General features: G+C 48.2%; 2 long non-coding RNA genes and 2 gene segments (V, D, J or C); 1 reads left to right on the top strand and 3 right to left on the bottom strand.

The window, feature by feature from the left end:
* Positions 1-13,005, top strand: part of LOC110740624 — a 61,305-nt gene extending 48,300 nt beyond the window's left edge. For 2 of the 3 annotated variants that reach the window (XR_004178849.1, XR_004178848.1), the window contains exons 2-4: positions 3,248-3,340; positions 3,875-4,054; positions 11,313-12,424. This is a non-coding gene — a long non-coding RNA (uncharacterized LOC110740624). Of the gene's footprint in view, positions 1-3,247; positions 3,341-3,874; positions 4,055-6,510; positions 10,609-11,312; positions 12,425-12,729 lie in introns of those variants that run through there. The other variant, XR_004178847.1, reaches the window with a different exon arrangement.
* The window catches only part of LOC103888259, a 641,220-nt gene that overhangs the window by 232,286 nt on the left and 384,217 nt on the right, over positions 1-24,717 (bottom strand).
* Positions 1-24,717, bottom strand: part of LOC101024006 — a 644,330-nt gene that overhangs the window by 251,314 nt on the left and 368,299 nt on the right.
* On the bottom strand, positions 20,606-24,598 carry LOC103888254. Of its 2 annotated transcripts, XR_004178846.1 has the most exons (3): positions 23,790-24,572; positions 23,582-23,661; positions 20,606-21,531 (listed from the first exon to the last, which is right to left on the bottom strand). It is a non-coding gene; the product is annotated as an uncharacterized LOC103888254 (long non-coding RNA). The 2 variants fall into 2 exon arrangements; XR_002515477.2 differs by lacking the exon at positions 20,606-21,531 and having other exon boundaries at positions 23,502-23,661; positions 23,790-24,598.

The raw sequence follows: 24,717 nt of genomic DNA, 5'->3' as shown, positions 1-24,717 counted from the left end.
ACTCCTTGGAGTTGGTCTAAAGAGATAACTGAGATAAGATGAGGCCACAGGTCACCAATACGCCTGCTCCTGTACTTGGAGGAGCACATCACTCGCAGTTCCTCCATTACTTACCAACGTATGAACCCACTTCTCCTGTCACTGGGCATCTCAGGGTCTCCTCCCAGGACCGTGCTGGCCACTCATGCAGGCCAGTTCTGATGCCTTTTCTTGTGGGTCCTGATGCAGCGTTGGATGTAACTCGCTAAGACTGTCCTGGGAGATGGACACATCACCAGAATGTGCTCCAGGAGAATTACAGAAAAACCACTTTGTCTTGTCCAGATTCTCTGTGATGCACATTACTCTCCCAGTTTCATCTCTAGAACTGACCTGGCTTGTGAATTCCTGATTGTGAGAAGAAGCACCCAGTTCTGCAGAAACTGTGAAGGTGATCTGCCCAAAGTAAACAATCAGTTTGTGACCTGTGACCATGCACAGTGGGCAGTGTGGAGGTTGGGATGGCCATGTGGGGACTGCCAGTCGATAGAGCAGGTCTTGTGTCACTGAGGGGAAGAGACCTTGGGGAAAGAGAGCAGGGGCATCTCCCACTGTTTCCTGCGGGTCAGTCCACTGAGGCAGAAAGGGGAGTTGAATAAGATCTTAAGATGCAAAGACCACAGCAGAGCTGGGGCTCAGGACAGGCAGGACCTGCAGCTTTAGGAGAGATGCTGATAAGCCTAGTGTCCCAGGGAGACACTGTCAGGGAAGCAGCTGCATTTAGCCCCACCCAGTGGAGAAAGGAGATTCTTGATTCCATGAATCAAGAATTTCCAGCCTGGATGGGAGCCCATGGAAGCAACTGTTATCCATGTGTCAGGGATTTGCTCACTCTGGTGATGGCCAGAGAGCATGGGTGGATCAGATATTCAGAGAATACTGATGGCTGGCTAATTACGAAGGTTCAAGGACATTCATAATTCTCCTTGGTTCACTTCCTCTGGAACCAGCCTGGGCATCTACTCGGGATGATGGGGAAGGTAAAGAGCCCTGCCTTAAAAAGCAGAGGATGGCCGGCTGCAGGCTCAAGCCTGTAATCCCAGCACTTTAGAGGCCGAGACGGGCGGATCACGAGGTCAGGAGATCGACCATCCTGGCTAACCCGGGTGAACTCCCGCCTCACCAAAAATACAAAAAACTAGCTGGGCCAGGTGGCGGGCTCTGCAGTCCCAGCTACTCGGGAGGCTGAGGCAGGAGAATGGCATAAACCCGGGAGGCGGAGCTTGCAGTGAGCTGAGATCCGGCCACTGCACTCCAGCCTGGGTGATAAAGTGAGACTCCATCTCAAAAAAAAAAAAAAAAAGCAGAGGATGAAGTCTCCCGTGTCAGCATGAAAAGAACAAGAAAGACAGCATGAAAAGCTGCCCCTCAGGGTGAAGGAGAGAGAAGACATTTTTCAGATGGCCGGGTCTTTCTGGGCTGTTGTTAATGCACCAGAGAACTTGGTGCACATCCAACCTGCACAGCCCCAAGGGGAAGGTCAAGCCGTGACAGAGACAATGTTACAAATTTACATTGTAGCCCCCCCCCCAAAATGATATTGAAGTCCTCAGCCCCAGGACCTCAAAATGGGATCTTAAATATGGGAATAGAGTGGTTACAGATGTAATGGTTAACATGACATCATACTGAAGTGGGTTGGGCTCCCAATCCAACAGGACTGGTGGTGTTATAAAAGGAGGAAGCAGCCGAATGCAGTGGTTCATGCCTGTAATCCCAACACTTCGGGAGGCCGAGGCGGGTGGATCACCTGAGGTCAGGAGTTTGAGACCAGCCTGGCCAACATGGTGAAACCCCATCTCTACTAAAAATATGAAAATTAGCTGGGGGTGGTGGTGGGCACCTGTAATCCCCACTACTCAGGAGGCTGAGGCAGGAGAATCACTTGAACCTGGGAGGCGGAGGTTGCAGTAAGCCGAGATTGCACCACTGCACTCCAGTCTGGGCGACAGAGCAAGACTCCATCTCAAAAAGAAAAGCAGCAACAACAACAACAACAAAAAATGAGGAAACATGGTCAGAGACACACATAGGGAAAATGCCATATGAACACGGAGGCAGAGATTGGGGTGTTCACCTACAAGACAGGGAACAGCACATCCTTCTAGAAGCACCTGAAGCCAGGGAGATGCACAGAACAGGCCCTCGTTCAGCCTCAGAAGAAACCAACCCTGCCAACACCTTGATCTCAGATTCTAACATCACCTACAGATTAGTGGAGAAGACATTTCTTTTCTCTGAGCATCCAGTCTGTGCTACTTTATTATGGTAACCCTGGCAAAATAACACAGATGCCCCTAGGAATGCTGTGTTCAGGGAACCGCCTGCAGAGCTGGGCTGTTTGCAGATACTTTGGTCTCCATCATCACAACCCTTTTGGTAGAGGCCTCCCTGTCCTGTGTTTTCCTCCCCTACAGTGCCCGAATTTCCTCTCAAGGAACCTGTCCCAATCCCACAGGCAGCAAATAGTGTCTTCTGTGACCCTAGACACCTCCCTCCCATGCCTGCCCGCTCAGGGCCCTGGCGGGATTTCTGATCAGACTCACAGGCCTCTGTCAAGGTTGTGGCTGTCAGCTGAGGAATGAGGCCCGGGGCAGGGAGGGATGGCCCAGGACCATGGGGCCAGAAAACCTTGAACACCCTTCAGATGAGCTCAGCAGCCTTTCCCCGCCTGGCTGGCTACGCCTCCTCCTCATGGATGAAGTTGCAATCCTTGGTTCTGCGGACTCCCCCACTTTCCTCCCTGGCTGACTTCACCTGAAAACAGCTTCTGAGACATTGGTGGAGTTGGCAGGAGAATACCTGGGGATGCTCACCTCAGCTCCTGGGCCTCTATTTTAAATCATTTTAATCTCGCTCGTTTCAAACAACCTGAAACCCTTGGCACTGCCTTTCCTCTATCTGAGGTCTAATTTTCATGAGCAAGGTCAGTAATGATTGCGGTCAACTAAGGAGCACTTGAATGTGTTACGCCCTGTATTAAGCATTTTATGAATATGATTCAATTACATCCCTGCAGCTTTGTTAAGAAAAAAAGCTTGCTTTTTCTCTCCCAATGATCTCTGCACAGGCCAGCCTCCCTTCGCCTTCTCTCATGAGTGGGGACAGCGTGAGTCCCTCACTAGATGCAGATACCCAATCTTGATCTTTCCAGCCATCAGAAGCATGACCCCAATAAACCCTTTTTTTTCCTTTACAAACTATCCAGCTTCTGGTATTGTTTATAGCAACACAAAAGATACGAAGACACCAGGAGAGGAGGGAGCGTTCACCCGTGCTTCTCAGAAGGTTTCTTCCTTAGGTGAGTCTTACCTGTGCCTGAGTGAGGAGGGTGAATAGGAGCTAAGCCACTCAAAATGTCCTTGGAGGACCAGCAGCATCAGCCTCACCTGGAAGCTGCTAGACATGGAGAATCTGGGGCCATACCCAGACATGCCGAGGGTACAGCTGTATGTTAACCAAAACCCTCAGGGGATTTGTGTGCCCAGTGAAATTCCAGAAGCTGTGGTTTAAACCGCAGTGGAAAGTCTCACTTTCTCTGCTTTTGACAACATGCGCTTGTCTCCTACAAGCCCTTCTAAGAACACCTGGGTTTGGTGCTTAACTTCCCTGGTCTCATCAAACTGAGCTTGATTCCAGTGCTAGACTCTAATGATGTGCAAGAAATGTTTTGAGAGGAGACAGTTTTAAAATCCACATGAGTGGTGTGCTGGGAAAGGGACAAGATCCCAATGAGATGTCCAGAGAGAAATGGGTGGTTCATATCTTGTTCTCTCTCAGCTTCCATTAGTATGGAATTTCCTTATTTCTCAAATATATGATCTCTGTGTTTCAGCCTCCATCTGTTTTTCTCTTTGACTGAAACGTTTCCTGTGTGTGACCCCACTGCTCACACGATACCTGCCTAAATTCTAGTCATCCTTTCAGACACCTGTACTCAAGACTTGCCAAGGAAGAGGTTTCTGGCCACCAGAATATTTGAAAATACAAAATTGTAACCTTTTAGCATTTCTCAGTAAGTAACCTAAGAGTTGGGTATGGGATATCCAGATACTTTGCATGGAATAACATCCCCTGTAACTTCTGTACCGCAAATCTTATTGTGTGTGATGCTCTAACAAGACTAGAAAAAACAACCAAAGAAAATGTTTCCTTGAAAGAAAACATTTGATCTGACCGTTGAGACAATCATGTGATTTTTTTCTTCGTTTTCTCCTCATCGTCACTGGCATTTGTTAGGCTTTTTCCTTTTTTTTTTTTTTTTTGAGTTCGGGTGGGGCTTTTTAACCCAGGCTGGAGTGCAGTGGTGCTACCTTGACTCACTGCAAGCTCCGCCTCCTGGGTTCACGCCATTCTCCTGCCTCAGCCTCCTGAGTAGCTGGGACTACAGGAGCCTGCCACCATGCCCAGCTAATTTTTTTATATTTTTAGTAGAGACGGTGTTTCATCATGTTAGCCAGGATGGTCTCGATCTCCTGATCTTGTGATCTGCCCACCTCGGCCTCCCAAAGTTCTGGCATTACAGGCGTGAGCCACTGCACCTGGCCTTGTTATGTTTTGATGATAGCCATTCCAGCAGTGGTGAGACGATATCTCATTTGGGTTTTAACTTGCATTTCCCTGATTATTAATAGTCACCTTAAACACATACCTGTTTGCCATTTGTGTGTCTTCTTTAGAGAAAAGTCTGTTCAGGTCCTTTGCCCATTTTAAAATGATTTTTTAATGCTAATGAGTTGTTTTAGAGCCTTGTCCTCTTTTCTAACACTGGATATTATGCCTTTTCAGACGAACAGGATATTAGAACCTGTTCACATGAATACCCTCTCCCATTCTAAGGGCTGTCTTCAATCTGTCATTTGCTTTGCAGAAGCATTTTAGTTGAATGAACTCCCATTTGTCTATTTTTGTTTTTGTTGTCGGTTCTTTTGAAGTCTTAGTCATAAAACTTTTGTGTAGCCCAAAGTCCTGAAGAATTTTATCTATGTTCCCTTCTAGTTGTTTTATAGCTTCAGGTCTTATACTTAGGTTTGTAATCCTTGTTGGGCTGATTTTTTATTTGGAGAGAGATGGGTTCTACTTTCATTGTTCTGCATGTGGATGTCCACTTTTTCTCAGCACTGCCTATTGGAAATGGTGTCCTTTCTCCAACGTATGTTCTTGATATCTTTGTTGAAAATCAATTGGTTGTCAATACATGGTTATGTTTCCGGGTTCTCTGTTCTATTATTCGGAGTGTCTTATTTTATGGCATTACTATGCTGTTTTTGGTTACTGTAGCTTGTAGTATATTTTGAATCAGGTGGTGTGATGTCTTAAGCTTTGTTGTTTTTGGCTATACAGGGTATTTTGTGGTTCCATACAAATTTTAGACTTTTTTTTTTTTCTATTTCTGTGAAGAAAGTCATTAGTATGTTTTTAGGGATTGCATTGAGTCTGTAGAATGCTTTGGGTTGTAGTTTGTTTTTCTTAGTACTCTATAAATAGAGCTCCACTGCCTCCTGCTTGCATTGCTCCTAATAAGAAATCTACTTTTATCATTATGTTGTTCACTGAATCTAACACGTATTTTCTCTCTGGCTACTTTGAAGAGCATTTCTTTATCTTTTTTTTTTTTTTCCAATTTGATGATGTTGAGTGTTGTTTTCTTTATGTGTGTGTGTTTTTTTCTGTGTGTGTGTGTATGTGTGTGTTTGTGTGTGTGTGTATGTGTGTGTTTGTGTGTGTGTCTGGGATCTGCTCAGGTTTTTGGAACAGTATGTTTATGATTTTAACAAAACTTAGAACACTTTGGTCACTATTTACATTGTTTTTCTATCCCTTCTCTTCCCTCAACAATCTTGTCTCCTTTTATGCCTCTAATTATAGTATCATGGCAATTTGATGAAGTCCAATATTCACACATACTCTATTTACCTTTTTTATCTTTTCTTTTTTGTGTGTGCTTTTTTGGGGGAATGGCTTCCATTGCTACATTATTAAGTTTACTCATCTACCCTTTCACAGCATCTAATCTGTAATCAAGCTCATTAAGTCTATTTTTTGTCAGAGACATTTTAGGGATCATTTCTAAAAGTTTAACTTGGGTCTTTATGTCTTCTTTGTCTCTACTTAACCTGGTAAATCCATCCTCTACCCTCATGAAGAAGTAGAACATAGTTATAAGAATTTCTGTTGCTGGGTGTGGTGGCTCTTGCCTGTAATCCCAGCACTTTGGGAGGCCGAGGTGGGCAGATGACTTGAGGCCAGGAGTTCAAGAGCAGCCTGGCCAACATGGTGAAATCCTGTTTCTACTAAAAATACAAAAATTAGCTGGGCATGGTGGTGGGTGCCTGCTCAGGAGGCTGAGGCAGGAGAATTGCTTGAACCTGGGAGGCAGAGGTTGCAGTGAGCCGAAATCGTGCCCTTGCACTCCAGTCTGGGCAACAAGAGTAAAACTTGGTCTCAAAAAAAAAAAAAAAAAAAAAAGTTTCTGTTGTGTGTTCCTGCCTACAAAGTTTATCGTCTGTGAAATTTCAAGGTCACTTTGGATTGATTAATTTTTCTGTTTCTTATAGCATATATTTTCTTGTTTCCTTGTAGGAAATGTTGATTGAATGCAGACTGTGTAAGTTTTTCCTTGTTGGATTCAGAATATTCTTACATTTCTTTCTCTGTTTTAATCTTTTATTTTTGGATTCAGTAAAAGTATTGAAACTGTTTGAACCTTTGTTGTGGGATCAGGAGGACCAGAGAGAGACCTTGGGGTGTATACAGGAGGATATCTTTATTGAGTGCACTCAGACTACCCAGCAGACTTAACATCCAAAGACTGAGCCCAGAACAAAGACAGCAGTTGACTTTTATACACACTTTAAAAAGGGGTGGGCTAGGTTGAAGAAGGCTTACAGTGGTGTCAAAGCAGGGACACAGAGGCAGGACAAAAACAGTTAATCACATTGGAACAGGTTCATAACTCAGGATCACACATGACCATTGCTATGCAACCCAGATGCCCATTATCTAGGTTTGCCTAGTGCCTCACATGGCTTATTCCATGGCCTTCACTATGGTGCCCAGGTGGCCTGCTCAGACGGCTTATGACCCTCACTTCCCTGCTTAGTTAAAACAGAATACTTGAAGTCACCAGTTACACAGAACAGGAATTTATAAACTCATACCATAAAAAAAAGGAAAATGTGTTTTTCTTCTTCTTATGTTGAAGGAGTGCTGGGAGAGTCTCCAGAGCGCATTCCTTTGTGTTCCAGCTTCTTAGATAGTATTATCAAGACTTTCCCTGGGTCTGGGCTCTGCCCATTGCTGCCTTTGTGACACATCAGCCTAATACAGGAAAGCTTATTTCTTTATCTTTTTAATTTTATTTTTCTTCCTTTCTTTAATTTTCTGCCTCACCTTCTTCACCTTGCATCTACATTTTCTTAGTAGAGACCAGAGCAGCCTTATGTGTAGGCTGATATTTTCCCAAGTTCCAAGGCAAAGCTCTTCTGAGGACTCAACCTCATGCCCTAATACAAATGACTCTTAATACTTAGAATGTTAAGAGAATGCATGTTTGTGATCTTGTCACTTTGCTGCATCTAGAATTCAGGAGCCAGTTAGTTTGGTGGTTCTCGGCTCCTCATGAAGTTGCAGCCAAGATGTCCAGCTGGACTGAATTCAGAGGCCAGAGCAGGCGGCCAGGTTTATCCTAAGGGTATTACCACGGTTTCTACTCTCTTCGCAGATGTAGATGAGCTCTGGGGAAAAGGAGACAGTGAAGTGTAAGGTCCCCAGTCTTCATCCTCCATGCAAGCACCATTTCTTACTCTTTCCAAGGCCCTGGATTTTAAGGGACAATGATTTTGTATTTCAAAGAAAATTAAATCTTTGAGAAAACTACCATCCAAAAAAGAATCTTAACATGTTTTGCTGCTGCTTGGGCTGTAGTGAGGACAGATGCAGCAAATGCTTCTGATTTCTCTGTCTGGTCCCCTTTGTGGGCACACACATCCTGGAGAGTTTAAATGAGATTGGTGGCTCCTTCAACATCAGTGGCGCCTTGGGTTTGCTCCTGGTGCTAATAGAACATGGAACAGAAAAGCAGGTGACACCTCCTGAGGCCCAGGGGTTTGCTTCTACCTGGAAGTGCCTGGATTCCTGGAGAGTTCCCAGGGCCTCTCCACAGGATCCAAAGGAAAGGATGGAGGCTCCTGGCTCCACAGTCATCCCCTATGGGATCGAAGGCATGTCACAGTACTCACTATGAAAGGCTTCCCTGTTCAGAACATGAGGATGCCATGGAGCTGAGGTGTGAGGGTCTCAGTTAAACATGGGCAGTTCAGAGAAATAATCCAGGGCATTTGGGCCACAGAGTAGAGGCACTGCCTTAGGTTCAGTGACAGTACAACAGGAAATTCAGGGACCACAACCACTCAATGGCTGTCTCTTGCTACTACTGTCCTTCTGGCCAGTCATCTTGAGCCAAGACACATCCAGTGCAAACAATACCAGGACAGCCCGGTCCCACCAGCCCAAAATTCCCTCCTAACCCACGCTTTGCAGAACCTGTTTGAAGGGTTGGAGAAAAGGGCAACTTGGAGGGCTCAGATCCATTCATACTTCATCAGCCCTGCTCATGGCTGTGTCCACAGTCCTGCTGGGGCTGGAGGAAGAGGGTGACACAGACAGTGAAGGTGTATTTGTCTAGCTTCCTCATCTGCCTATGTGACTGTGGGATGAATGATGCCACTGTGGGATGAGTACCACTGCTATCTGGTGATAGAAAGTAATAGTCGGCTTCATCTTCAACCTGAGTCCCAGTGATGGTCAGGATGGCCTTCTTCTCTGATTTGGAGTCAGAGAATTTGTCTGGGATCCCTGAGGGACAGTGGTTGTTACCACAGGTGACCCCTACTAGGGCTCGGCCTGGCTCCTGCTGGCACCAGTTTGTGTAGTAGTTTCCTATGCCATCCCCCTGGCAGGTGATCCTGGCCATCTGTAACAAGGCCACAGACACTGCAGACTCCTGAGCCAGCTCAGAGGAAATCACGGAGCCTGCAAGAGAGGACAGAAGAGGTGACTCTGAGGATGAGAATCTTACTCCCACAGCCCCACACCCTGCATCACTCCCTGCGCTGAGCTGAATGTCAGGGCCAGGCTGATTATTGGTCCTGTGGGGGCTGAGCTCTGGGAGGCAGCACCTGTGCAGAGAGTGAGGAGGGTGAGCAGGGGAGGGGTCCAGGCCATGGTGGAAATGCCCCAGAGCTCTGCCTTTGAGTCCACAGCTGTGGAGGGACCCCCAGAGAAGGGGAGGCTTTTTATGCAAATCTACTTTCTTTATTCTTGCGTCTTTGTTAGATGAACAAAGCCTAGTGAACAGGGGATGCAAATCTGTTCTCTATTTCCTAAAGCATTTGCCCCAGTTCTTGTCTGAGCCCTGAGCCTGAGGGCCTTCTCTGGGTAATTTCTCAAGAGCAGAAAGGCCAGGTGAATTTCAGAATTTTACCCAATAGAAGGGGCTTCAGAGGAAGCCACAGTTACACCCTTTGCACTTGAGCACCATCAGGGAACTGGGACTAATTATGGTCCTCAGACCAAGGTTCACAGTAGCCCTGGTGCCCATAAAATGCCATTTTCCATAAATCACCAGGTCACTCAGAATGACTATGTATAAGCCCTTAACATATGCCAGATGCATTGGTGATTGTTTTACAAGCGGGACCTCAAGAAGGCTTTCATAATGTGGAATAGGATGATGCCAAGCCCTATGCTTAAGGCCCGGTCTTTACTAGAAAACTAGTATTGGGAGGTTACATGTTTTCCCCAAACAGATCTTTGAGGAATCCTGCAGATGCCAAAGACCTGCAGGCCTAAGAGCAGACACTTATTTTCTCACAGTTTAGAAGCTGGGGAGTCAAGATAAAGGTGTTTATAGGTTTGTTTCCCCTGAGGCCTCTCTCCTTGGCTTGCAGGTCGCTGCCTCCTTGCTGTGTCCTCACATGCTCTTTCCTCTGCCTGCTCATCTCTGGTGTCTCATTTCTGTGTATGTAAATTTTTATTAGCCTGGGTTAATAATTTTTATATCAGCCTGGCAGATTCTGTCACTGATCCAAGGACAGCCCTGTGGTCAGAGCTGTGACCTGAGGCAGGTGAGAATAATCCCCTTTCCTCTGAAGAGTGTCTCCTCAAGGAGTCTGGAGATGCCCCATCTAGGGACCAGGGCCCCGAATACCCCTCTCCACCCACTCGAGACTCCCCGAGCACAGGTGCTGCCTCCGAGTCAGAGTCTACCTCGAGCTGGAAGGAGAGGCAGAGGGAAGAGGGTTCAGGAGGTGTCTCTGGAAGTGCCCAGGACAGAGGGCTCAGCTCCCCAAGATGTTGCTGGACAGGGAGGGGCGAGGCCCTGAGAATGGGAGGAGGCTTAGGCCGCCCATCCTGAGTGAAGGACTTGGGCCCTGGGAACCCCGTCCCCTCACACTCTGCTCCCTCCTAGAGCTCCTTGACCTCAGGGTATCTCCCAGGAAATCCCAGCCCTGCAGGAGCTGCCCAGACTGACACCAGGGCCCAGGCACCTCCGGCTGTGTATCCCAGGTGAGGCTCTCACTGTGCCTGGACTCCTGTCAGTGTCCTGGGTGACTGTGTGAGTCTGACTGTCAGAAAGTGGTCGGCATGGGGGATGGGCTGTCCTGACTTCCAGTCCTACAACTGACCCTGGGACGCTTGACTCCCACTGGCTGCAGCTCTGCCACCACCTGCTGGAGGAGGAGACTCAGCCCAGGAACTTTCCTACTCCAGGTGACCTCACAGTACTTTTCACCTAAGAGGTTTCAGACCAGAGTCCAGCCTCACTCTCTGCCAGTGTGACCCACCCTGCCCTGCCTAGCCCACCATAGAAAGGTTGAAAATGTGGTGCCCGAGAAGGTGGGGCAGGTGCAATTTCTGTAACCCAGTCAGAACCATACAGGGTCCCAGAATGTCTATGTATTTACAAGCAAGACTGATGCTCCCACCATCTATTAAGAGCAGCTACAATTCACTGGGAACACCTGGAGTTTTTGGACATTAAAGCTCAGTTGTGCTGTGATATCATCACCATCACCATCATCATCATCATCACTATCATTACCATCGTTATTTTCATTATTCTTATTATTACCTCTGTTGGGATTATTTGATTTCATCACAAATGTTTGGTGCTTGTGGTGGGAGGATTTCTATATGAGCATAGGCTAGAGATTTGAAACAAGGAATCTGCTGTTTGTTCTGACCAGGGAAACCCTTTCCTTCCATTGCAGAAAACATGCTGTGTGCTGAGCTCTTTCCTGGATTCCCTGAGAGGAAGAACAAGACTCCGAAAACTGTGCTACCCATTCAGACCTCTGCAGAGTTTCTCTCTAATTAATGAGAACCTGTTTTTGGTCATTTTTATCATTTAATGAGGAAGAAAATTCTTAAAGTCAGTATAAGGCTTCCCATTTCACAGCAGGTAAAGTTGAGCCCATAGAGATTACATTGCCCAAGACAACAAAGAAAAGCCGTGGCATGTCCAGGTTGAGTGCAGGTGTCCTGAATTCAGATACTGGGCTCTGTGGCGCAGAGACTGACCAGGGTAGGGGAGAAAGAATGTGAGTGCTAGGGTGGTGGCAGGGCTATGTCCCTTGGCTCACTGCCATCCCCCATGATGGCCTGGCTGTGTGAGGAGCCCACCTCGGCTTGCAGGTGGTGGGCTCACTGGGGCTGTACTCCAGGTTAGAGCTGGAGAATCTGTGGGGATTGGTCGCTGTTTTGGATGCAGGGCCTGGCTGGGCTCCTGCTGGCTTTTTCTGCACTGTTGCCTGTTCCAGTCTCTCCTGAGCAGGTGGGGGAAGGTATCTCATGGCCAACTCTACTGGACACAGCTGAGCCTTTAGGAGACCACAGAGCCTGCAGAATCAGGAGACTGTGGGGCTCATTCTCAGGGTTCCATCGACTGAAAAATATCCTGGGCTGAACTCAGGGTCTGGGTCAGGCTCAGGTTTCTGTGGGAGCTGAGCCTGGGTTCAGGTCCTAGGTGGCACCTGTGCAGAGAGTGAGGAGGGGGAGCAGGAGAGGGGCATGGGCCATGGGGAAATGCCAAGAGCTCTGCCTCCTGAGCCCACAGTTGGGCAGGGCTCTCCCAACCTCTGTCATCCTCTCAGGAGGAATGGGGCTCTGGGGTCAGTCAGCTACACTGAGCAGGTATTCTAGATGGTTCCAGAGTAGCCCAAATGAGCCTGTTCTACAAGGAAATGGAGATGGAAGAGTGGCTCCCTCTCCCTCCAGCCGGAAAGTGTCCCTTCAGAAAGAGGCGCTGGGTGCAGTGGCTCACACCTGTAATCTCAGCACTTTGGGAGGCCGAGGCGGGAGGATCACCTGAGGTCAGGAGTTTGAGACCAGCCAGGCCAACATGGTGAAACCTTGTCTCTACTAAAAATGCAAAAATTAGCTGGGTATGGTGGTGGGTACCTGTAATCCCAGTTATTCGGGAGGGTGAGGCAGGATAATTGCTTGAACCCAGGAGGTGGAGGTTACAGTGAGCCAAGATCGTGCCACTGCACCCCAGCCTAGGTGACAGAGCAAGACTGTGTCACAAAAAACAAAAACAAAAAAACAAAAAAAAAAAACCCACCAAACAAACAAAAAAGGACTGAGAAGCCTTATCCCTTCTCACTGAAACCTCATGTTTTTCTAAAGGAGCTGATCCCTGGGGCTAATTTCTTGCCATGTGCTCACGTTGAGGGTGGACGCTGTGGCAGCACTGACCCTGGAGAGGACGCAACCTTCTTGGATGTGACAATAATGAAGAGGATGCACATTTCCTTGAGGAAGAGTGAGCAAATTATCCACCAGTTTCAGATTCTTCACTCAGTCGATGCCTGTATCTTACATCAGTGAATCTTTAAAAAGTTGGACTTTCTTACAGGCATTGAAGAAAAATGATTAAATGAATAAATGAAAGAAGAAAACTCATTTTCCAATGTTCAGATGGGTCTGTGAGTTCATCTTTAATGCATCCAGTTATCAAGTTCATGTGATTAATGGAAAAGAGGGTCAGGGTCTTGTTCAAATTGGGTTGGGAAGGATCTTAACCCACAAGGGAAGATTTGAGTATGTGGAGTGAGGTATACCCAGGAGGACTAATCCAGAAGGCCTCAGAGTATCTCATCCAAGGCTCAGGTGGTTCTAGGGCTTCCTAAAAGATCCTGCAGGGGCTGTGTGTGTGGCATGTGAGAGGGTATCCAGGGAGCTCAGGCCTGTCTCTGGCTGGGGTCCTCAGGGAACATTGGCTGTGATGCCCCCGTGTCCACCCCAAAGCTGGTGGGATGGAAGATTCTGCCCCAGTCTCTGGGCCTAGGTTGTTCTTCAGGGCCTGGACATGGAGCAGGGGGAGGATCCAGGGTTTGCAGATGGAGGGCCTGGGGCTGGGGGAGACAGGAGATGGGGAGGCAGCGGGGGTGCTGCAGAGAGGAGAGGAAGCCCCAGCAGAGGGAGGAAGAGCCTGGAGACGCCACTGGGAAGGACTAGACAAGGGCAGGGCAGGGCTTCCCTCCCCAACCTCAGCTCAGCCCAGGCAGCTGTGGGACCTTATGGGTCTGTTAAAGAGGTTTACACTGGGACTTAGAGGATGAGGAAAATTTTGCCTGGGAAAGGAAATAGCATGTCTATGTGTCCATAGAAAGACATGGAGATGGGAAGATCATGTAATTACTTTGATGTGTCTGAGGGGGGTGGGTGTTAGGGGTAGAAGTGGGGGTCATTTCTATCACAGGGGAATCAGCTCTGATAGGACTGGCTCAGCTGACCCCAACTCTCTTATCCCTGCTTGTGGAGACTTCTGTTTCTCTGTGTGAATTTAATAAATTTCTGCCTCTTGATTATCCTTCTCATCCTGGTGGGGGATGGGGGTGATACTTGAAAGGTCTGGGACTGAGAAAATACTTGTGTCAAAGCCTCAGGACCTTTCTGCCCAGGAGGGTGAGGGTGTAAGTCATCACTAAGGCACCCATTGCTCAGGAAATTTCTAAAAAGCACTTATCCAGATGAAAGGTTTGCTTTAGGACAGCATGGTTCTCACTGGCACAAAGAGGTCACTTATTTAAAAAACAATTACTAATCCAGACTCATTAGGTGCCCCTCAGCTCCCAGTGCCCACCAGCCCGAGCTGCGATGTCCCAGATGTGTCCAAGTCCAGGGAGTTCCTTATTTGAAGACCTGCCTTGAACCCCTGAACATAGATTCTCAAATCCTATGAACACACCCCTGAGCTCACCTTTCTGGGACACAACTAATACCCTGTCTCAGTGGAATTACATAAATACTAAAGGACTCAGCCACTTCTGCTTCCACCCCTTGATTCCTGGACCCATGCATCTTGGCTATAGGAGAAGAAACAGTATCGTATATTGGACGCTGATTCAGAGCATACATGGCCTTCTGGAGAACCTTACCACAGCCTGCAAAGTATTGTCAACTAGTTGGCATTGTAATTGCGACTTCAAAAGGCCAGTCCACCCTTCTATCAGTTCAGCTGCTTCAGGATGATGGGGAACATGGTAAGACCAGTGAATTCCATGAGCATAAGCTCACTGCTGCAGTTCTTTAGCTGTAAAGTGAGTGCCTTGGTCAGAGGCAATGCCATGTGGAATACCATGATGGTGGATAAGGCATTCTGTGAGCCCACAGGTGGTAGTCTTGGCAGAAGCATTGCATACAGGAGTGGCAAACCCATATCCAGAGTAAGTGTCTATTCCAGTGAGGACAAACCTCCACCCTTTCCATGATGAAAGAGGTCCAATACAATCAACCTGCCACCAGGCGTCTGGCTGATCACCCTGAGGAATAGTGCCATATTGAAGGCTCAGTGTTGGTCTCTGCTGCTGGCAAATTGGGCATTCAGCAGTGGCCATAACCAGGTCAGCCTTGGTGAGTGAAAGTCCATGTTGCTGAGCCCATGCATAACTTCCGTCTCTGCCACCATGGCCACTTTGTTCATGGGCTTATTGGGGATGACAGGGGTGGCTGGGGAAAGAGGCTGAGTGGGATCCACAGAACAGGTCATCCTATTTACTTGATTATTAAACTCCTCTTCTGCTGAGGTCACCCGATGGTGAGCACTCACATGGGACACAAATATCTTCACAGTTTTTTATCACTCAGAGAGATCCATCCACATAGCTCTTCCCCCAGTTTCTTTGTCACCAATTTTCCAATCATGTTTCTTCCAAGTACCTGACCATCCAACCAAACCATTGGCTACACCCCATGAATCAGTATAAAATCGCACATCTGGCCATTTCTCCTTCCATGCAAAGTACACACCCAGTGGCACGGCTCTAAGTTCTGTCCACTGGGAAGATTTTCCTTCCCCGCTGTTCTTCAGGGATGTTCTAGAAAGGGGCTTTAGTGCTACAGCTGTCCACTTTCGGGTGGTGCCTGCATATCTTGTAGAACCATCTATGATCCAGGCCCTAGTCATCTCTTCCCCAGTCAACTGATCATAGGAAACTCCCCATGAGGCCATTGGTGCAGGCTGGAGGAGAGAGGGCAGGGTGGCCGCAGTGGAGACCATGGGCATTTGAGCCACTTCTTCATGTAACTTTCTTGTGCCTTCAAGTCCTGCTCGAGCCTAGTGATGTATGTACCACTTCCATTTGATGACGAAATGCTGCTGTGCATGACCCACTTTATGGCTAGATGGATCAGAAAGAACCCAGTTCATGACAGGCAGTTCAGGTTCCATGGTAACTTTATGACTCAGAGTCAAATGTTCAGTTTCCACCAAAGCCCAGTAACAGGCCAAGAGCTGTCTCTCAAAAGTAGAGTAGTTATCTGTAGAGGATGGCAGGGCCTTGCTCCAAAATCCTGGGGTACCTCACTGCAATTCACCTATGGGAGCCTGCCAAAGGCTCCAAACAGCATCGCTATCTGCCACTGACACCTCAAGCACCATTGGATCTGCTGGGTTATATGGCACAAGTGGCAGAGCAGCTTGTACAGCAGCCTGGACCTGTTGCAGAGCTTTCTTCTCTTCTGGAACCCACTCAAAACTGGTAGCCTTTTGGGTCACTCAATAAATAGGCCAGAGTAACACAACCAAATGAGGAATGTGTTGCCTCCAAAATCCAAATAGGCCCACTAGGCGTTGTGCCTCTTTCTTGGTTGTAGGAGGGGCCAAATGCAGCAACTTACCCTTTACCTTAGAAGGAGTATCTCAACAGGCCCCACACCACTGGACCCCTAGAAATTTTTCTGAGGTAGAAGGTCCCTGATTTTTAGTCAGATTTATTTCAAATCCTCTGGCATGCAAATGTCTCACCGATAAGTCCATTGTGTTTGTTAATTCTTGCTCACTGAATCCAATCCAATAATATCATCAGTGTAATGGACCAGTGTGCTATCTTGCAGAAGTGAAAAGTGATCAAGGTCTCTTTGAATAAGATTATGACACAAAGGGCTGGGCGTGGTGGCTCAGGCCTGTAATACCAGCACTTTGGGAGGTAGAAGCATTTGGATCACGAGGTCAAGAGATTGGGACCATCCTGGCCAACATGGTGAAACCCTGTCTCTACTAAAAATACAAAAATTAGCTGGGTGTGATGGTGCGCATGTGTAGCTCCAGCTACTAAGGAGGTTGAGGCAGGAGAATAGCTTGAATCCAGCAGGCAGAGGTTGCAGTGAGCTGAGATTGTGCCACTGCACTCCAGCCTGGTGACAGAGCGAGACTCCGTTCTCAAAAAAAAAAAAAAAAAAAGAAAAAAGAAAAAATATTATGATACAAAGCTGGAGAGGTGATGTATCTCTGAGGTAGGACAGTAAAGGTATATTGCTGGCCTTGCCAGTTGAAGGCAGATTGCTTCTGGTGGGCTTGTGGACCAGAATGGAGAAAAAGGCATTTGCCAAGTCAATGGCTGCATACCAGGTACCAGGAGATGTGTTAATTGGATCAAGCCATGAAACCACATCTGGTTCAGCAGCTGCAATTGAAGTCACCATTTGGTTAAGCTTATGATAATCCACTGTCACTTTCCAGGATCCATCTATCTTCTGCACGGGCCAAATGGGAGAGTTGAACGGGGATGTGGTGCTGATCACCACCTCTGTGTCTTTCAAGTCCTTGATGGTGGCACTAATCTCTGCAATCCCTCCAGGGATATGATACTGTTTTTGATTTACTATTTTTTTCTAGGTAGAAGGAACTCTAACGGCTTCCATTTCCCTTTCCCACCATAATAGCCCTCACCCTGCCAGAACTGGCCTGACACCTGTTTTTGTGTGGCCCAGAGCTGACAGTGGTTTTTTATCATTTTAAATGGTTACATTGTAAATGACGCTATAAGTACCTATGTAATATCCCCAAAGTTGATTCTTGGGCCGCAAAGACTAAAATACTTCATTTTACAATTTATGTTTATTTTCTTTAATGTAATAGAGATGAGGGTTCACTGTGTTGCCCAGGCTAATCTTGAACTCCTGGGCTCAAGCAATTCACATGTCTAAGCCTTCCAGACTGCTGGGATTACAGGCATGAGCCATCGTGCCTGGCCACAAAAACTAAAATTCTTCTTAACTGGATATTCAAGAAAAAGTTTACCAAATCCTAAAAAAATAAAGAATACTGAACTATTTGTGAAAAGGCCCAACCTTAAGCAGAATGGGAGACTCAAACATAAAACTGTAACAAGATAACGTTTTTGAGTCTGGTAGGTTGGCAAAAATTTACACTTTCAACAATATACTCCGAACAAGTACTTCTGGCTGGCATTGTAAATTGGTAGAACCCCTCTGGAGGGGACTCTGACAACAGTGGGTGAAAATAACAAACACACATCTTTCTGAGCTGCAATTTCACTTTCAGAAATGAACCCTATGGTCATATTCACACAGGAACTCAAAGGAGGCTGCATACGGATGTTCGCTGCGCTGTTATTTAAGGTCAACGTTGTGGCGATAACCATTAGAATGTAGTTGGCTAAAATTCTACCCACAGTGTGGGAGATGGTGATGCATTTGTGGTGAAGGCATCCCTGAAAAAAAGCAGTGACTGCAGCAATCAGGCAGCTCCTTGTCCCTGTCCCTGCATTTGAAGAGCTAGGAAGAGTTGCACATTCAGGACCGACCACAGCACACAAGCATCAGGAAGCTGTCCCTGTCCTGGATGAGAAACCACAGGGCAGGTTTCCTGTTGGATTTCATGGCAGGAAAGGACAGGAGCTGAGAGAGGAGAATTCTCAAGGCCGTGCTGCAGGAAGCCCCTTGCACGGGGTGAGGAAGCATCTTTAGAGCAAGGAGGAAGCTTGAGAACCCAGGGCAGGTTTTGGTCTCAGTTCCCCATGAACTTGGACCACTGTGGAAAGTGTCACTGCCTGCATATGAGCTGCAGTAATAATCAGCCTCGTCCTCAGCCTGGAGCCCAGAGATGGTCAGGGAGGCCGTGTTGCCAGACTTGGAGCCAGAGAAGCGATCAGAGACCCCTGAGGCCCGATTACTGACACGATAAATCATGAGTTTGGGGGCTGTGCCTGGGTGTTGTTGGTACCAAGACACAGCATTATAATACCCAATATCACTGCTGGTTCCAGTGCAGGAGATGGTGACCGACTGTCCAGGAGACCCGGACACAGAGGGAGGCTGAGTCGGGGCAGACTGAGCCCAGGACCCTGGAAAGAGGGAGAAACACACTCCAGTGAGTCAGTGCTGGGCCCAGGTGAGCCTGAGGAGCAGGAGACTGAGAATCAGCCCAAAGGCCCCTGAAGCCCCTTCCCTGGAGGTGTCACCTGTGCCCTGAGTGAGGAGGGTGAGGAGGAGCAGAGTCCAGGCCATGGTGGAGACGTCCCGAGAGCGCTGCCTCCTGAGATCCCAGCATTGGGCCTGCCCCCAGCCCTGTCTTATCCCCTCTGCCTCAGAGGAGGGCGGGGCCTCCATGCAAATCTGCCCCCTGAGCTCCTCTCCCCACCCCACCCTCACCTGGGCCTGGGTTCAGAGGCTTCTGCTTCCTGGGACAGTGGGGCTCAGCTGAGGAGATCAGCGTTCTTGTTTGTCTTTTCTGGTGGCAGGAACTTAATTTTTTTGTACCTGATTTACTCAGGAGAGAAAGATCTGCTGAAATCCATTACCTGAGTGAGCTCCTGGCCCTCAGGGTCTCTGTTGTGTGGTGCCTGTGGCTCTGTGACCCTCCAGGCTTGGGCACACCCTGCAGTGCCCTCGGCTTGGCACCCACCTCCAGTCTGTTTCTACTGTCAGGAAATGGGGCTGCCCACCCCGTGGAAACCTGTGCTGGGTGTTGTTGGTCCCTGGTCTCCCCAGCTGCAGCCTCGTCCCATCCCCACCCCCACACTTTGTGCTGATGCATCTGCAGCATCGAATCCCTGGAGCACATCAGCCGCCCCAGGCAGTGCGCCCACATCCACACGGGCACATGTGGGAGGGACCCTGTGGAGGGAACAAGGGAGCAACGACCACGGCCACAGTCCTGAGCCCGAGTCCGCTGCTCCCAATCCTGCCCTTCCCTCTCACAAGTAGGTAACTTGTCCTTCCCAGCCTCTAGTTCTCAGCCTGAGAAATGGGGACCACAGAGTCCACTCTGCACACAGGTGATCCATGGGGATATGAGCCAGCAGGACAAAGGGAAAGTTTGCTAACAGACTTTTCTGTGTGCATCAGAGTGATATTTATTGTGAATGTTTGATTTATTGAAAGATTTATTTCCATTTTACTGTGATTTATGTGTCAGGTCACAGAGATCCGTGTTTCCTGCTTTCTTGCTTTCCCTGATCTGAGCACATCCTCAGGACAATCTAAAGCTGACCGTTCTCAATCCTGCGACACTGAAGACACGCACACATTCGATAAATACATTTTTTTTTCAAAACACTTATACTGTCTTTTCGTCTTTCCCCGTTGCCTGTGACAAAATTCTTTTAATGTTTCATATTAAAATAAATATTAATGGATTCAGCTTCCATTTAAATATATAATCTGCAGTATCCTGTCTCTCCACGTAGTTTCATCTCTGAAACCATGACAAGTGCATGGAGCAGCTCTCTGAGCATCAGGAAAGGAAATGGTATGCAGCAGTTTGGGATGGCCCCAGCAGATGAAATACACCAGAGTCAGAGTGAGACTCCTGGATTTCCTGTGTCCCCTGGCCGGGGCTCCAGACAACCCCACACCTGAAGCGGCACAAACCTGAAAAAAAAGTCCAAAAAGCCCTCTTGTTCAGGATTGAAGATAGCTTATTTGGCTCAAAGTGAAGGCTCAGTCCCCTGCACAAGCAGGCGGTTCACACCTGGGTTCTCATCTCTCTTACACCAGCCTCTCCCTGGGTTCACACTGATTTCCAATGGGTGGAGACGCGGCTTCCTGCACCAGATCACTCCACAGCCCCATAACCTGAAGCCATGCAGACCAGCACTGTCCAATCACAATATGATGTGAGCCTCATGGGAATCCCACTGTCTAGTCACCGCATTATAAATACAAAGAGAAGAAGTCAATGAGTTTAAATAATGTATTTTATTTATGTAGCATATCAAACAGTATCATTTTAATATATAAGTACAATTTTTTATGATACATATCATATACCTTGCATAGTTATTATGTTTTGAAGAATCTGTGGAGATTGTGTGGCTGATGGAGATGTGAATGGGTTTCCTGTTGACAAGCGTGGGCTGTGGTGGCTTTTTAAGTGTCAACTTGGATAGGCTGAAGGAGGGATAGAAAGAATGATTTTTGCACGGGATGTGGAGGGTGGAGGTGGGCAGGATCCATCCTGTGGTCCCTGCATGGGGTGAGGCTGCTCCCCCTGCCCTAGGTTTCCCTGCAGGGAGATCTGACTCCAACTCTCCCTCAGAACCCAGAGCACTTGGCAACTCAGGCTCCCTTTTCATTCCATACAAATGCAAGAAACACTCAGATCTCATTGGACATGGGGTACTCACAATGCTAATTTAGGAATAAACGGGTGCTTTCCAGTGTACAGTGGCCTCCTGAGGTCCCGCATGGCCCATGTTGGGAATGGCTGGTGATCTTAATTTGGGTTCCCTGGTAGCAGACTCTGAGATGGGAAATTGCATGCACAGAGGGTGTGAAAGGAGGTGAGGGAGGCAACACTGGGCAGAAGGAGACCCCACCCTCATTGAGGCCTCAGTCTTTCCTACAGGGAGCTGTAGAGCTGGGAGGATTTTCAGGTCCTCCTATATCGAGGCAGAGTCTTGAGATCTTGGCCTCAGGCAGTCATGAAACCTAACCTCACTGAGGAAGGGCATAAACCCAGAGGAGGCAGTTTTCTGCACTGAGCCACACTTCCCAGTGAAGGCACAGCTCTCAGCTGCCACAAGCTCCCAGCAGTGCTGGGTGGCTGAGCTCAGAAGAAAGAATCTGGGCAGATCCCACAGTGTCCACTCCACTGGATTTTCTGTAGAGAATGACGTGAACCTGAGCTCATCTCTGGGGACTGATCCAGGATATTCAGGCCAAGGACTGGCTTGTCATAACCTGTGGAAATCCAGAGACCAGCTGAGGAATATCTACCTCAGTCTGATGATTCAACCAGACCACATTTCCCTAAGTCACAGCTGAGTCTCCACACCCCAAAATATCCTGGTCAGCTAAGTCCTAAATCCGCTCTTGACGACCCCTCTTCAGAGTCTGCCTGGAGGGCTGGAGGGACTCAGATCCAAGGGTCTCAGATCCATGTGTACTGGGCCAGCCCTGCTCATGAATTTGTCCAGTCTTCCTGGCTGGAGGAAATGTCCTATCCTGGCCATTTCATCTAAATGATGGATTGTGTCATTAGGAAACCTGTTAACTATTTCAGTGAGAATAGTTGAGTCATGTAAGGAACCGCTCACCCATGTGGAGTCATCAGGACATCTGGTCTCATTTCACCCATGGTACTGATCCTTCTAGGCCATCCCCTTCCCCACAGTGGACCAGCCATTGCCATCCTCAGCTCTGCCATTGTTTATTTATTTTTCACATCAATAACTTATGTATACTGGTTAAAAGCACCAGGGTTCTCTATCTAGTGTGGTTTTCTGGTGCTTTTTAGAAGTTTACATGAAATATTGATGGGAAATCCATTAAGCCCCATGGTCTCTGTGAGAATCCCAGGGACACAGTCTTTGCACAGGGTGTGGGCTCCATAGGGTGGGTGGTCCCTGGTCCCTGCAGTGAGGTGTATCCTGTCAATGAGCCAAAGACCACCTGGTGGCCAGAGCTGTGGCCTGAGACTGGTGAGAATTCCCTTCCCTGTGGAGACCGTCTCCTCAAGGAGGCTGGGGATGTCCCATCCAGGAACCAGGGTCCTGAGTGCGCCACCCCACCCACCTGAGACTCCCCTGAGCACAGGAGCCGCCCCCTGAATCAGAGTATGCCTGGAGCTGGAAGGAAAGGCAGAGGGAGAAGGGACGGGGGAGCCTGTGGAAGTGCCCAGGACTGAGGGCTCAGCGCCTCAGAATGTTGCTGAACAGAGAAGGACAAGACCCTGAGAGGGGCAGGAGGCTCAGGCAGCCATCCTGGGTGAAGGACTTGGGTCCTGGGAGCCCCATCTCCTCACACTGTGCCCTCCTCCTAGAGCATCTCAACCTTGGGGCATCTCCGAGGGAAATTCAGCCCTTTCAGAGCTGCCCAGGCTGACACCAGGGCCCGAGTGTCTCCAGCTGCATTTCCCAGGTGAGGTCCTCATATTCCCCATCTCCTGTCAGTTGGGTGACACTATGTAAATCTAGCACTCAGGATGGGGTGTCTGCAGCCCGAGGGGATAGGATGCACTTTACTGGGCTTCCAGACCTAGGACTGATCCTGGAACACCTCTCGAGCCTTCAGGGCTGGCCTCCCTGTTAGGCTCCTCCTGGACAGCCACAGACTCTCTTCTGGCTGCAGCTCTGCTGCTCCCTGCTGGTCAAGAAGAGGGAACCCAGGAGCTTCCATCCTCTGGGTGACCCCAGAACACCTGACACCTGGGAGGATGAAAACTATGGAGTCCAGCCTCAGTCTGTGCCATATGTGAACCCTTCTGGCTCAGCACAGAGAGGTGGTATATATGGTTGCAGGGAGGTGGGGCAGGTGCATTTCTGGTAACTGAGTCTCAGGTTGAAACGCTCTTCTCTGTTCCATGGTTTTTGATCACAGAATGGAGAGTGCAGGATAAACTGTAGCTCTTCTGTGAAAAACCTAAGTCCAGTGAAATGCGGTTCTCCCCACATGTACTCCTGTTTCCCGTGTATACTGAACACAAGATTGATTTTCCCACCCCAATAAGAACAGCTGCACTGTAACTGGAGCACCTGATGTTTCTGTCACTAAACCTCAGTTGTGTGCTTCAACCATCATCACCATCATTGTCATGGTATTTTTTCTATTAATCATAAGAAGAAGAAGATTAAGGTAGAAAATTATGACCATAAGTAGGTGGGAGCTTTCTGTGTTCAATCCACATAAAAGAAACTCTATAGCATTCTGTATAACTGTAGCATGGTTTGATTTTTCCTTATAAACTTAAATATTTATCAAAAGTTAACATTTCAGTGATTAAAATTGATACCTTTCTTCCGTAAGATTTTGATCATTTTTACATGTTTGATGTGAAACTCTGCTTCTTATTGCTAGAAGGCCTTTTCCTCCCTGTAGGAATAATCAAAATGACTTTTAATCCACATTAGGCCCCTGTTGGATCGCAGGCCCCAAGTGGATTCCTAGGCCCCAGGTGCACATCAGGCGCAGGTGTACAAGCAGGCCCTGGGTGGACTTACCTGTGTACAGATAAGGAGCTGACCTGGGGAGAGGGTGAGCAGCCAGCAGCCCAGGGGGTTCTTATGGAAGGAAGTTCTTATAAGTAGTTCTTATGGAAGGAAGGAGCCGAAGATACGGAACCTTAAAGAAGTAAGTTCACTTCCTTGGTGACGGACCCTCAAAGAACTTAGAACTCTGGTAACCAGGCACCCACATCCTAAGGACAGCCCCACAGCCTGCTCCCTTGGTGGGAGACGATCAGGAGAGCACAATGTTCTCATGCTGCGTCCCCACATCTCGAGGCTCCTGCTTCAGGAGGGCCCCGAGTGAGAGCCTTTCCCACGATGCAGACACAGGCTCATCCCTCACCCCAGGCACCTCTGGCCGAAGGTGCCGTGAGGTACCACAGGGTAGCCCAGGGCAGGCTCTACCAGGCCAGGCCTCACCGGTGATCCCATCGGGGCCACATCTGTGCATTGTCCTTGTCCAGCTGGAGCCTCTGGAGTTCCTCTAGGCACAGGCACACGGTGAGGCAGCCTATAGTGTCAGACTTCGTGGGGGCATTTTCCTCCATCTTGGCACATCCTTAAGGAACCAAAAAACTGACCTCTCTGAACCTTGCAGCACTGAAGACACACAGTCTGTACATACGTTTTTGTTTTCTTTTTCTTAAAATGTTTTTAATCTGTTTTCACCTTTCCCACTGCCTATGACAAAACTCTTTCAACATTTCATATTAGAAAAAACGATTGGGCCGGGCGCGGTGGCTCATGCCTGTAATCCCAGCACTTTAGGAGGCTGAGGCGGGTGGGTCACCTGAGGTCCAGAGCTGGAGGCCAGCCTGACCAACATGGTGAAACCCCATCTCTACTATAATACAAAGATTAGCTGGGTGGGGTGTCGGGGTCCTGGAATCCCAGCTGCTCAGTAGGCTGAGGCAGGAGAATT

Source organism: Papio anubis, chromosome 16, assembly GCF_008728515.1.
Source record: "Papio anubis isolate 15944 chromosome 16, Panubis1.0, whole genome shotgun sequence".
Classification (NCBI taxonomy): Eukaryota; Metazoa; Chordata; class Mammalia; order Primates; family Cercopithecidae; genus Papio; species Papio anubis.
The sequence above is the reverse complement of the archived record's forward strand: the minus strand, read 5'-3'. Positions and strand labels throughout refer to the sequence as shown.